The 12,760-nt window shown below is 35.1% G+C and overlaps 1 long non-coding RNA gene across 1 annotated transcript in view; it reads left to right on the top strand.

The window, feature by feature from the left end:
- Positions 1-12,760, top strand: part of LOC126975650 (uncharacterized) — a 157,065-nt gene that overhangs the window by 75,671 nt on the left and 68,634 nt on the right. The window lies entirely within an intron of this gene.

Here is a 12,760-nt window from a genome sequence, read left to right as displayed (position 1 = left end):
TAGCGATCCTACCTACTATGCTAGAGGTCCCGGGTTCGAATCCCGGTAGGTGCAAGCATTTATATGATGAATATGGATGTTTGTCATGGATGTTTAAAGGTATTTATGTATGTTTATATGAATTTATGTATGTTTAAGTAAGTATATTGTATTAAATATATCATTGTCTTGTAACCCATAACACAGGCTATATATGCTTAACTTGGGGCAAGATAATTTGTGTAATAAGTGTGTCAATATTATTATTATTATTATTTCTTAGACATCCGATAAAAACCGGATTTAATACTTTAGTGTGCGTGAACTACGTCTTACACGTTAACACTTACTACGTTGACACTTTATGTTAGCATTGCTCAAAATAAAGATTAACTCTAAGGTAATTTTTTTTGACATTTTTACAGCTGTCATAGTCGTATAAATGATCTAAGACTAAATATAAAAAAAATATTGAATATAAATTTATCATATCCATTACCTGCGTAATATCAGTATAGTGAATGCCATATCTACGTAACTACTCTATGTTGAGTAGTTACGTAGATGTACGTCTAAACGAGTTGACCGTCGGGACACTGTCCACATTTGTCTTTAGAGATGTTAATGAATGAAATATCAACATTGTTGTTTCACACAGAACAGTTGCCTATCTACCATCAGGCAGATACCATCTAGCAATAAAGTACCTCGGGCTTAAATAAAACCTCAAAACTCAGAACTTTGCCACCGTACATAACATCATTGTGATAGTAAGTAACGGAAAAATACCAAAAAGTGACAGGATTGCACCTACTTTTGCTACTGACTAAAGTGAAAATTTGTAAACATGCTTAAGTAATATTTTTAGCACATGACAGCTGTCAAAAATTTCAAATTATCTGGATATTTTTAATTCATTGAGCTCCAAGATAAACTGATCAGAACCTGTTATCTCCTTTGCTTTACTCGAGATAGCATTATGCCCACTGTATATATTATTTTATTTGAGTATTACGTACAGAGGAGTATCCATAAATCAAAATGTAATAGGCCCCATTACAAAACATTGCATAGGATCGGTTACATACAGACGCGTCTTTCAATTCTCGTCGATGTTGCATCAGTCGATGTAAGAAGTATATCATTATTGAATATGTGTCTAGGTGTTATAATATTAATAGCAATATAATATAAAATACTTAAATATTTAAGAAATATATACTAGAACAATGAACCTAAAACTAAAAACCTTAAAAAATATAATATAGTAACTAAAATATATTAGTAAAAGGAGTCCCTTTAGGCAAGGTTCCGAAGATACTGGCAGAGTTCCCCCTTTGAATAGCTGGACTAATTCTTTGTCCGAGGTAGCTGCCTGCTCGTCGGTCTCCTGTGATGTCGGCTAACCTTTTTGCTATTTCCTTAAAAAGCCTTATAGCGCTAGGAACCCACGGACAAAGGGTCCAGTTAGCCTTAAAAATAAATACTAATGGTATAGCCTCTATAGTCTATACCAAATCCTAGCACCCAATTCCACTGAAACTTTTTTAGTTTGGCAAAATAAACACTCAACACCTCTCCAATCACTCTCACTCCACACTCAACATGTAAATTATGTTATTCCGGAACCACTATGTTTTTCATATATAAATACAAAGACATTAACAGCTATGTTTTCATTGAAGTACGTTTTTGTCGATGCTTCCAATGGACTCAATCACACCCCAGCAACTTGAGCACCCCTCAACTCAAGTTGATAAGATATGTCCTACCACAGGGGATGCAGGTATAGCTTTGCTTGGCGGCATTGTTCTCTTAGTAAATCATATTTTGTGGAAAAACTAATGCCACAATTCTTTTTTGATGGAAGAAGATCCCTAGATCGCTTGATATTTATTGATCACCAACTTGCATATTCTCTTGCACTACCAAAAGAATCACAGGAGCATTTCCAGTCGTTTAGAAAAGTGTATTAACTTTTTTTGAAGATACCTATTACGTATCGTCCTGAATACACTGCACACCGAAGCTCATTCCATAGTTCAGTTGTACGTGGAAGAAAGTTCATTGAAAGCCACTCTATAGAGGAACGCCAGACATCCAGATGGTGAGAATGATATCCTAATTTGTGGTGTATCGTGAGAAGGTGGATTTCAGCTGCAGGAATCAGGTCAAACAGCTCTTCGGACTCTCCGCGGTAAATGCGGTAGAACATAAAAAATGAAGCGACGTCTCTATGCAACGCCAAGTGATCTATGCATTCACGAAACACTAGATACTCGACAATTTGAGGAGTTCTGCGTTGCACGCGGTTAAATTCGAGCTGATCCTAGGATGCACGCGTCGGACCAGAGATAATACTCCATATGTGTTGTGTTCTAAAGTTTGGGTCGGATTGAAGTATTGCCACTACTAATATCACCCAGTTTCTTTGAAAACAATTTGCCTTTGTCTTCCAGATGACCATGGAATGGGCAATCACTTGAGATTTTGATAGCCAGTATTCAGATACTAGGCGAGGCATTAAGGGTAGAAATGTGCAATATATTGATATGAAGAAGAAACAATTTAATATTAATTCTATTCCCATATGGCCCAATTATATCCTCTTGCTGAATTATTGTAAAATTAACTTACTTAAAGTCAAGTAAATATATTTTCGCGGGTTTTCCGTCGCCCGCATGCTTTCAAGCAATACTTTTTGGTGATTTGCGATCACGCAAAATATAGATTATTATCAACATTTTCAGCATCACTATAATATTATAATTCATATGGCGTTAGTCTTATTTTCATCTCTTATTCTCTCTTATTTTTTATTAGCCTATCTATATATCATCTACCTCGGTCCTATTTTAGACCTCTGTGCTCGTCCTGAGGCACCTGCGCTACATAGCTCGCATACAAACCAGAAGTTTGGACTTCTGATTTTCTGTAAGTGACCATGTCACATAAGAATCAATTATTCATACTATAATGTTTTCAACTTATGAAAATCTAACTAATCACAATGCTTTAAATCTACTCGAATTTATAACAATGTAATTTCAAAGCCTTATCGACCGAACTTTCTCTAATATTTGCGAGACTTCCTCTGTAAATTTAACGAAATTATGTTGAATATCTTAATCATCAATATAAGGAAATCCTTTACGGATTTTAGGTGAATCATAACTGCATTGGCTTAATGTTATAAGCAGTTTTAGGATTCAAAAGTCAAATTAAAATATTATATGTTGAGTGAGCCTTTGCTTATTGTGTACTTGTGGGGCTGATCAAAATATGGACGAAGGAAGCGAGAGCTAATACATGCATTTTATTGAAGATTTCAAGATTGCCGTTGCGTAAAGAAAATTTTATTAAAAAAAAAATAAGCTTTAAATCAGTTGGTAATTAATTTAATAGGGTTTTACAACCATTAATTATGACTTATCTGTCAATTTTATCATAAGGTGAAAGTAAACTACAAAATATATATATATATATATATTTAGTGGCATTAAAAGTACATTAAAATTTATAATTGTAAATTATTGCGCGTTATTTAACAAAAACGCGGAACGCCGTTTTCTTCTATTGTCATTACGTTAGTTTCCCATGTCAACAAAATGCCGATATGGGACTACTGCAATATACAGTTCTTCACCTCTTGTTCTTGAACATTTACTATAAATGTGACTGTTAAAAGTAAGTAAGGCAACATTCACGTCGTCAGCGTGATCTGGATGTTCTACACATTTTACAATAAAAACATTTTGTTCCCTTTTCAGCTGGTTATGATCTAATCTATAGAAATAAAGCAAAGGGACAAGAGACTCACTTCATGGGAAGTGGTGAGGCATACGAGCATGGACATCCGCAACAGCAGGGATGTGTTACCGGCTATTAAGTTGGGAGTAAGCTATAATGTAGAAGGTATCTAAGTCGTATTGGGTCGGGAAAACTGAAGTAATTGATTCAACAAAGTGGCAGTGCGAGCCAAGGAGTTTCTCGTAAAACGCCCAGTTTTGGAATGCTAGATGTCAACATGATACGGGAAATTTTGCATTTGAAGGTAATGTCGGTTTGGCTGGTGATATAAACGTGAACAACTCCTCCGAGTACTGGACGTCCCCATACCGATCCCCAATAGTCCTCGAATTGTCTCATAGCTAATCCGCAGGTTTTCTTCAATTAACCGCTTAACAGTAGCCACATTATTTTCATTGACGACAGTTGAAGGCCGCCCTTCACGAAATTCGTCATGTAAAGAAACCCGACCTCTCTCAAATTCAGCAAATCATCGCCTCAGGGTGCTCAAGCAAGGTGCTTCTCTCCCAAAAGCATTTTGAAGACGAGCGGCACAGTCTTGCGGAGAGAGAGATCTTTTAAAATCATAAAAAGTCATCGCTCTAAAATCTTTTTGACTTAATTCCATTTTCGTTACGTACGTAAAACTTTGCTGTGTGATTAAAAACAATTGTCAAATGATTTCCCGCCAGTTTTTTTTATCACTAAGAAGGTTGCAACGTTTCAAATATAACATTCGAAATTCAAATAGTTCCGATTAGCTAGAAGTGGTAAACTTTTATTGTGCCCCATGTAGTTAGCGAAGTAAAAATATATTATCTTGCCATTTTTAAATCTAAACAACTTATATTGGCTCCAAGCCAATTATTTTGTTTTCCTGTTTTGAAATTATTATAATTTACGTATTATCTTATTTTTTTTACCAAAATACAATACAAAACAGTAGGTACCTATGGAATAATTCTTTTGCATTGATGAAAAATTTTCACAATAGAAGAACACTACCATAGACCAGAGACCGAAGCTTTACCCTTAAAGCTATTATGTATCTAATGAAGCCTACTAGAGTTTGGTACAAGCAATCCTTTATTTCTTGTGCAATAATAATATAAGAGCAAACTTAGACTTTTCTCAGACTTTACTTACGTAAAACTCAACTGACTATAAGCTGATCATAATCTTTGGTTTAATTTTTATATAAGTCATTGGGCAGTTTAAAATATACTGAGATTAATCTACGACAACCCAATGCCTGAGTTAAGTTCACGTTTTATCATACTCAGCTAAGTTTTACCTAAGTAAAAGCTGAGCAAAGTCTAAGTACTTCTAGTCTTAGCTTAAGAGACTGACTAAGATCATGTTGTAAAATCTCTTAGTAATACGCTTGTAACCTTGGACTCTGCGCTGGTCACAAGGCACCAATGTGTCTTTAAGTCAACGTCGGACTTGATAAGAGCTCAAGATTGTCCCTTGTCTGACCCAGTGATGGACAACAAGTTAAAGTCACTTTTAGACAAAGCGGCCTGCTTGGCGACACATAGACATCCGAATCGTAAATTCTCTAGAACAGCGTTTCCCATTTGCCGGGTATCTAAATAAAATACCGGGTCGCAACATACCCTGATTTTGGTTATCTTGACGTAAAATATACACTCACACAAAATTAGCTCGTGAATCTGGGTTTACAACACTTTTTTACCTTTAAAATAAATATAGATACCGACTTGAAGTGTAGCCAGACCTAAGGATAAAACTTTTGTTATTGCATTCCTTACAGCAGCTCCATACTTCGTAACAAAATTTACTGAATAAATAGGCCATAGCAAAGTACTAATAAAACCTTTTTATTATTAATGAATCTGTACTATTTTACCTGATGGCACCATCTTGGGTTGAGGCGAGGTTTTCCCAACACTTTAGGCAAAAATCGTTCGAAAGTATATCTATAAGATTCGATAGGTACGCATAGACATGTGCAAGTATTAAGTGCGTCACGAAGAGATATGTGAAACTTACCGGGCCATGGCAGAACAACGTTTGGGAAACACTGCTCTTGTAAGCAGTACTTAGATCATTCAAACGTATCTATAGACTTTGACAGCTGTGAAAACTTTGAAAAAATTGGCTGTCAACCTCTATTCTGAGCAATCTATGCACACTAACACAAATTGACATACAATTCGCGAGTGTAAGACATAGCTACATACTAATGTAATAAACTTGGCCTATTTTATATAAAAAATATATAACGCAGTGATTAAATTACCCATAGAAACAGTGCGTTTATCCATAGCTTAGTCGCCAGACAGATTAAAGGTCTGCAATTGAGCTACAAGTTGTCATTTTGAACAGAATTCTATTTTTATTAATGCTGAGTGCTTCAATGAACAAAAACCTGATTTATTAAGATAACATTATGTCATAAAACAGATGCATTTTTAGAATAGGTATAAGATACGTTCTCATTTTTGATTTCTATTAATTATTTATTCAATCTTATATTGTAACCAATACGGATGATAACTAAAATATGCACTTTCTAATTCAGAAGCGGTTTCATGATAATGCTCGACTGAGCCACGTAGGTACTCGTAAGTTTCATTGAATCATTAGATGGGAAAAAGTTGTCGCCTAAAATAGCATTAATTCACTTTTTTAGACGTTATATTTAAGGCCATGAGTCAGCGCGTATGTTTCACACATTGACACTAGCCTTTTCCGTTCCGGGAAACTCTAATCGCGCTTTATGCCTCAGATCGGCGCGATTTTGGCGATCACTTAGCGTTCTGTCAATGTGCATTATTTTACGTGGAGCAATAGATTGCTTTTTATTAGGATGATTTGAACCAATTAATCAGAAAGCTATTGAAACAAGCTATAAGACCATGCAAAATAAACCATTTTATAAACAAAATAAGTGTCAAAACTTGATGAGGGAGTAGGAAGCCGTACGGCACACTCGGTTTTGGTGTATCTGAAAAATCTAGTGCCCTGGGGTACTGTCGATTTGGGAAGGCTAGACTTCTCATAGCACTAATCGATGGACTCAACAACGCCACAATACAGCAATAGAACTTTAACTTGATACTAGAGCGCCCGAAACGACGCACCCACACATACACACGATTTACACGGCCGCTAAGTAATCTTGGGAAGACACAACTATTGAGTGCCACGCCGTACGCCACGCGCCGTCTGAGTTAAATTAGTCCTGTTCGAGTTGAGGCCTATCGCAAACGACACAATTTTTTGTGCTATCGAGTCTGCGAGACTCAACGCATACGACGTACATTTTCGCTCATTTTGTCGGCAGAACTATAGGGATTGCCGACCGCGGTGTATTATTTCGTACTTGAGTTACAAAAAAAGAACTAGAAATAGAGAGCTTTAGGTTCATCGTATTCATACAGAAAGATTATTAAAGGTACTGTTTCATATTAAGCATTCAATGCTAAAATTATATCGAATTAAGTTTTTCAAATTTTATAAAATGTCTGTTACTACATTTAACGAGATGCTAAATTTTGAGATCGGCCTAAAAGTTTGGTACTTATAAAGTATTTGGATGTTTCACTTTTTATGAAATAAATACATTTCGAAAAAAACATATTTTCTTTCATACCTGATATGAGTTTGATTTGGTATTAAAAATAATTATCATTATCGAATTCCCTGAACTAAAAAAACTGATTTTTACCGTAAAGAGTACATTTATTATGGTATGTTCCACGTTTGTCGTAAAATGGATTAAGATATATATAGAAATCGATCTTTTAGACCTTAAATTCTTTTGTGAATCCATACATCAGCTAACGGTTTGAATTAATTTAAAAAATCTATCTTTTTTAGAAAGAATCGCCATCCCTTACTATTGGCGCACTTAATGTACGGCACGTTGCGGCGCGATCTGTCAGATCTAGAAGGATATTTTGTGTATCCGACTTTTTGCGCGTCGTATGCGTTCCTGCTTATAATTTTATAGGTCTTATTATCACAGACAAAAAAGTGTGTCACGGATAGTCTGTCGTCCTTAGATAGGCCTTAAATTAGCTGTACCGCGCCATCTGCGTCGTCAATCTTCTTGTATGTACCAACCCTAACGATCTACCCAGACGTAGGTATAAATTTCAAGGAGACCGTTGAGTTACGCTACTGTTTTATCACTTGTATTGTGACAACGCCATGTCAGTTGCGTAATTAATATTAATGGCAGGGGCGTGCATTGGTTTTCTAGCAAAGTAGGCACTATGGATCTAACTAGTCGTAGTTGAGCTTTGGAACGAGCAAAGATTGCTTGCCGTAGGTATTTACCTTATTCATAATTGTCCGCTAACTTTAAACAGCCGCTTAGGAGTGTTTTTTCTCATTCTGACTTAGGTCAACAGAAGAAGACAGAGTGAGAATTAGCAATGCCTTAAGTTAGCAGACTATTATGAATAAGGGGATTAGTATCTTGCATAAGAAAACATTTTATGAGTAGGTGTTAAATAAATGTTTGGTTATAAAGTAACGGAACCAAATTAAACTAAATTAACTGTAACACTAGTGTTATATTTATTTAGGTTCATAACGACGTAGGCACTGCCTAATTGCCTATATGATATGCACGTCCCTGGTTAATGGTCAATCCAACTTCCAACAGATCAAACTTTAAACTGCTAGTCATGCAAATGCGCTGGTCCCTTTGAGACATAGGATGTTAAGTCTGGCTTAGCTCTTAGCTTTGAAGCCCTTCGAACCAAAAACACAAAATGTGCGACCTCACTACCGCTTGAAAGCTGAAGAAGGCGCCGTTGTTTTACCCACCTAGCCAGATTCGTGTGCTAAAATTAAAAGGTTTAAAATGCAAACTCTTACCTTACAAATGAAATTGGCATTATGTTATACCTGAAATGCAACATGAATCAGCTGTATGACTGTAGACGTCAGAAAAATTCAGAAAAATGTTATTTATTACTTACTACAAAAGTAATAAATAAACAAATACACTTGGAGATTTTCGAAAATATTACTGAGCAATTTGAAACATTTTTTAACCATTTTAAAGCCATTACATTATAACTGTTAAAAAATCGTCCGTTTATGTATTAATTTTTTATGTATAATAGATAGCATTCTTAAAAAAACTAACGAATCTTTCTTACCATGTCGCTAGATCAGATTTTCTTATCCTCGATTTATTAATATTAATCTAATAACTATTTATTATGTAATTAGCTAGTAAATATCTGCGAAAACTTGTAAATAGCCTTTTATGTAAATATTTTCCTAACTATTATTGTATTTATCTGTAAGTTTTCCAATTACAATACAATAAAATAAATGTTTAAATTGTTTTTTTTTTGACGGAAGTATTGTGTTACGTAACGTAGCGCTTTAGCCTTGCATGTGAAGTTATCACTTCAAAACAGTGACACTCCGGAATTCCGACAGAAACGTAAACTGTGTATTTTTTGAATCGACATAAAATAATTTATATTATTATCAATGTATTTAAAATCAAACTCAACTTACATACTTACTTATTTACTTACCAAATACAATACTTATATACAGAGACGTCACTTCATTGTGTGTCTTCTACCGCATTTATCATGGGGAGTGTTCCGAAGAGCTGTTTAACCTGATTCCTGCCGCCGAATTCCACCTTTGCACGACACGCCACAAGTTAGGATATCATCCCCACCATCTGGATGTGTGGCGGTCCTCCACAGTGCGGTTTTCTTCCTCGTACTACGAAGCTGTGGAATGAGCTTCCTTGTGCGGTGTTTCCGGGACGATACGACATGGGTACCTTCAAAAAAAGCGCGTACACCTTCCTTAAAGGCCGGCAACACTCTTGTGATTCCTCTGGTGTTGCAAGAGAATGTGGGCGGCGTTGATCAATTAACACCTGGTGACCCGTACGCTCGTTTGTACTCCTACTGCATAAAAAAAAACAGAGCTGTTGGGTAACGGTACTAGTGTTGCTACTTACATGGTGATTTCCTATCACAACAAAAGACCAACGTGCCTGAAGAAGTTTTCAATGAGCAAAATTAAATAGTCAATTTGTCGTGTAGAAATATTGCTACTTTAATTAGGATAGGCGTTATATTTATGACGAAAGCTTATTTGTGGAATTCGGAGCTAGGGGTGCCAAAAAAAGGAAATGAAAATCGAATAATATTTAATACATCTACATCAGAAGCATAATTTTCACCAATTTCTTGCTACCGATCCACTAGACGAATCAGGGTTTGATTGATAAGTGTTTTGGTGATTTTTCTTCTGATATATTATATTGTTGCTATCTCAGTTGAAGCTTAGTAATGCAATGTTTTGATCATTATATAGTATGATATTATATTTGAAATTAGGCATTTCGATTAATGTTTTCCGGCCGTTTTCAATAACCTATCTAACCTTAGTTTAACTTTCTATAGGTAGACAAATCTATCCTTTTACGCTTGCTTACATTTTAATAAACTATGAACAGATAGCATTGGACTATAACATTAATATTGGACATAACTATGGATACATAAGATCTTGTCATTAAACGGTGATAGCAATATATCCGTAGCTAGAGATACGTTATTGAAAACGGCCGTTAATGAATTGACTTTAAAGATGGATCACAGAATTAAGTTAATTCTCCTTAATATAAAGAATTCTCCTTCATTTTACACCTATTATAGTCAAGAGTTTTATAAATTTATATTTAATGATAAGGAGTCCATACGAAAAGTTTCAAGTCTCTTACTTAAAATTTTACTCTATCCCCATACAAACTTTCAACCCTCTTTTCACCCCTTTAAGGGTGGAATTTACAAAAATCCCTTCTTAGTGGATACTTGCGTTATGTAAACTAGCTGTTGTAAAAAAAACAGCTTTCTAGGTTAACCGGTTTGGGCTGGGCGTTGATTTAAGTGAGTGAATCAGTCAGTCAGTCAGGACTTTTACGTTTATATATATAGATTTTTTTACAACTAAGAAATTAACAGTCTATGTTTTATTTTGTTTTACCTACTTAGTATTTATATACTTCCTATTGTCTGATTACCAATAATGAATTTTAGGTCTCTTAGAGATAACATTTATATGGGTTCAACTAGGGGGCGGTTTATAGCGAAAAAGATTTTGGGTTGGGGCCAGGACGGAGAATGTGTCCAAATAAGAACATACAAGAAACTCAACGACCGCTCTTTTCAATCAATAGAGTATATTACAATGGCTGTAATATACAAAACAAACTAGTTTGTAAGGTTCTGCATCCAATATGTGACTCGTGATCAAAGTTAAAAGTGTTTTAAATTATTTATTTATGATTAAAATTTCATACTTCATAATAAGTAATATATAAATTATCGTATATTGGGTGCGTCAACCTTTAGAGCTTGAATTAATTCATTGTGTGTGTAAGGATGCGTCGTGAACATGATGGTCGTGATTACTGTCATAATTAGTAATCGCATCCAACAAACACAATGATTTATTAACTATAACATGTCAACCTCGCCACAAGTAGCACCCGTTCACCAGTTGACGCATGGACCAGACATCGTTCCCTTCGCGCATACTATACGCATATACTACCCGCGCATTTATTTCATCATTATTAAGTTTATTGGCTGGTATTCCGTAGGCTTCTTTCTTCAAGGGTAAGTTACCACTACGGAAGCGATTACACCAATAAACACATTAGCCTTATTCTCTTCAAATACAGCAGATAATGTGTACATCTCGATAGTCTTTTGCTGTCAGACAACCAATAAAAACAGGCCAGGTTTAATACTTTAGTGTGCGTGACAAGCTACGTCTTAAACTCGCGATATGTATGTGAGTTTGCGTTAGTGTGCGTGCAATGCTCAAATCAAAGGCTAACTCTAAATTCAATTTATTTCGATATTTTCACAGCTTGCATAGTCTGTCTAGACTGATAAATAGTCTAAGACTCCTACGGCCTCACAAATAAAATTGGCATAAAGTTATAACTAAGCATAAACCAAGAATATGTAAAATATTTACAAATAGACATTTTGCTTACGAATGGTGTGTTCGGACGTATAACGTTTCCCGCGTTTATTTGAAAGGAAATGACAAGCTGTCATTCGGAAAACTTCAGAATTATCATTGTATTGATAGTGTTGTCAACGATATTGTAAACATTTTGTACTTTCTTTGTTTATCATCAGTTATAACTTTATACCAAGTTTATCTAAGTAAGGCCGCTAACGTTTCTCTATGTTACTTTCGGAACATGTCGTCAAAAATTTCTCTAATTTAAATTTGTCAATAATTTAATCAAGTTAAGTCCTTTTAAAGTCGAATAAAAATGAAAGTCAAACAATTCAACGCTGTATATTTTTAAGAATATAATGTGTAATGTGAAAAAAGTAGCTAGTACGCCGTTTGCGAAAATTAACTCTTAGATTTAATTAGTTTTTACTTAAGCCCATTCTGAGAAGTGCAGTGAAGTGAATTTATTCGAATATGTTATAATATATCTACTTACAATGTAAGAAAAATTGTATCTTTTGCTTTTATTATTATAAAAGCATAAAGGAATTTATTTTCTCTAAATTGATTCCTCTAGAATTCTTTTCATGTCATTTCTAATATACTAGATACTGCTACCGCTTCGGCAACAAATGGCGCTCGGAGAGAGCAGAAGCGACACACGTCTCTCAGCATTCGTTTTTTTTGCGCTGGTTTTGATAAAATATACAATAATGTACTGTCAATGTTATTGCTATAAAATAAACATAATCTAGTCCCAGGAAATTCTTTTTTGGTTATTATTGGGTTAATATGTTTTTTTAAAGAGGACGACAAGCGAGCGTGAGGGTAAATTGATGTTAAGTGATTGCCGCCGCCTATATTCTCTTGGAACACCAGAGGAGTTACAGGAGCGTTGCTGGCTCTTTAGAAAGGTATACGCTCATATAAAAGCAGCTAACGAAGATCACTAATTAACATCCAAAACAGAACATGATGCTGATATATTATT

This window comes from Leptidea sinapis, chromosome 36 (assembly GCF_905404315.1).
Source record: "Leptidea sinapis chromosome 36, ilLepSina1.1, whole genome shotgun sequence".
NCBI lineage: Eukaryota > Metazoa > Arthropoda > Insecta > Lepidoptera > Pieridae > Leptidea > Leptidea sinapis.
Note: the sequence above shows the minus strand (reverse complement) of the source record. Positions and strands in the feature narration are given on the sequence as shown.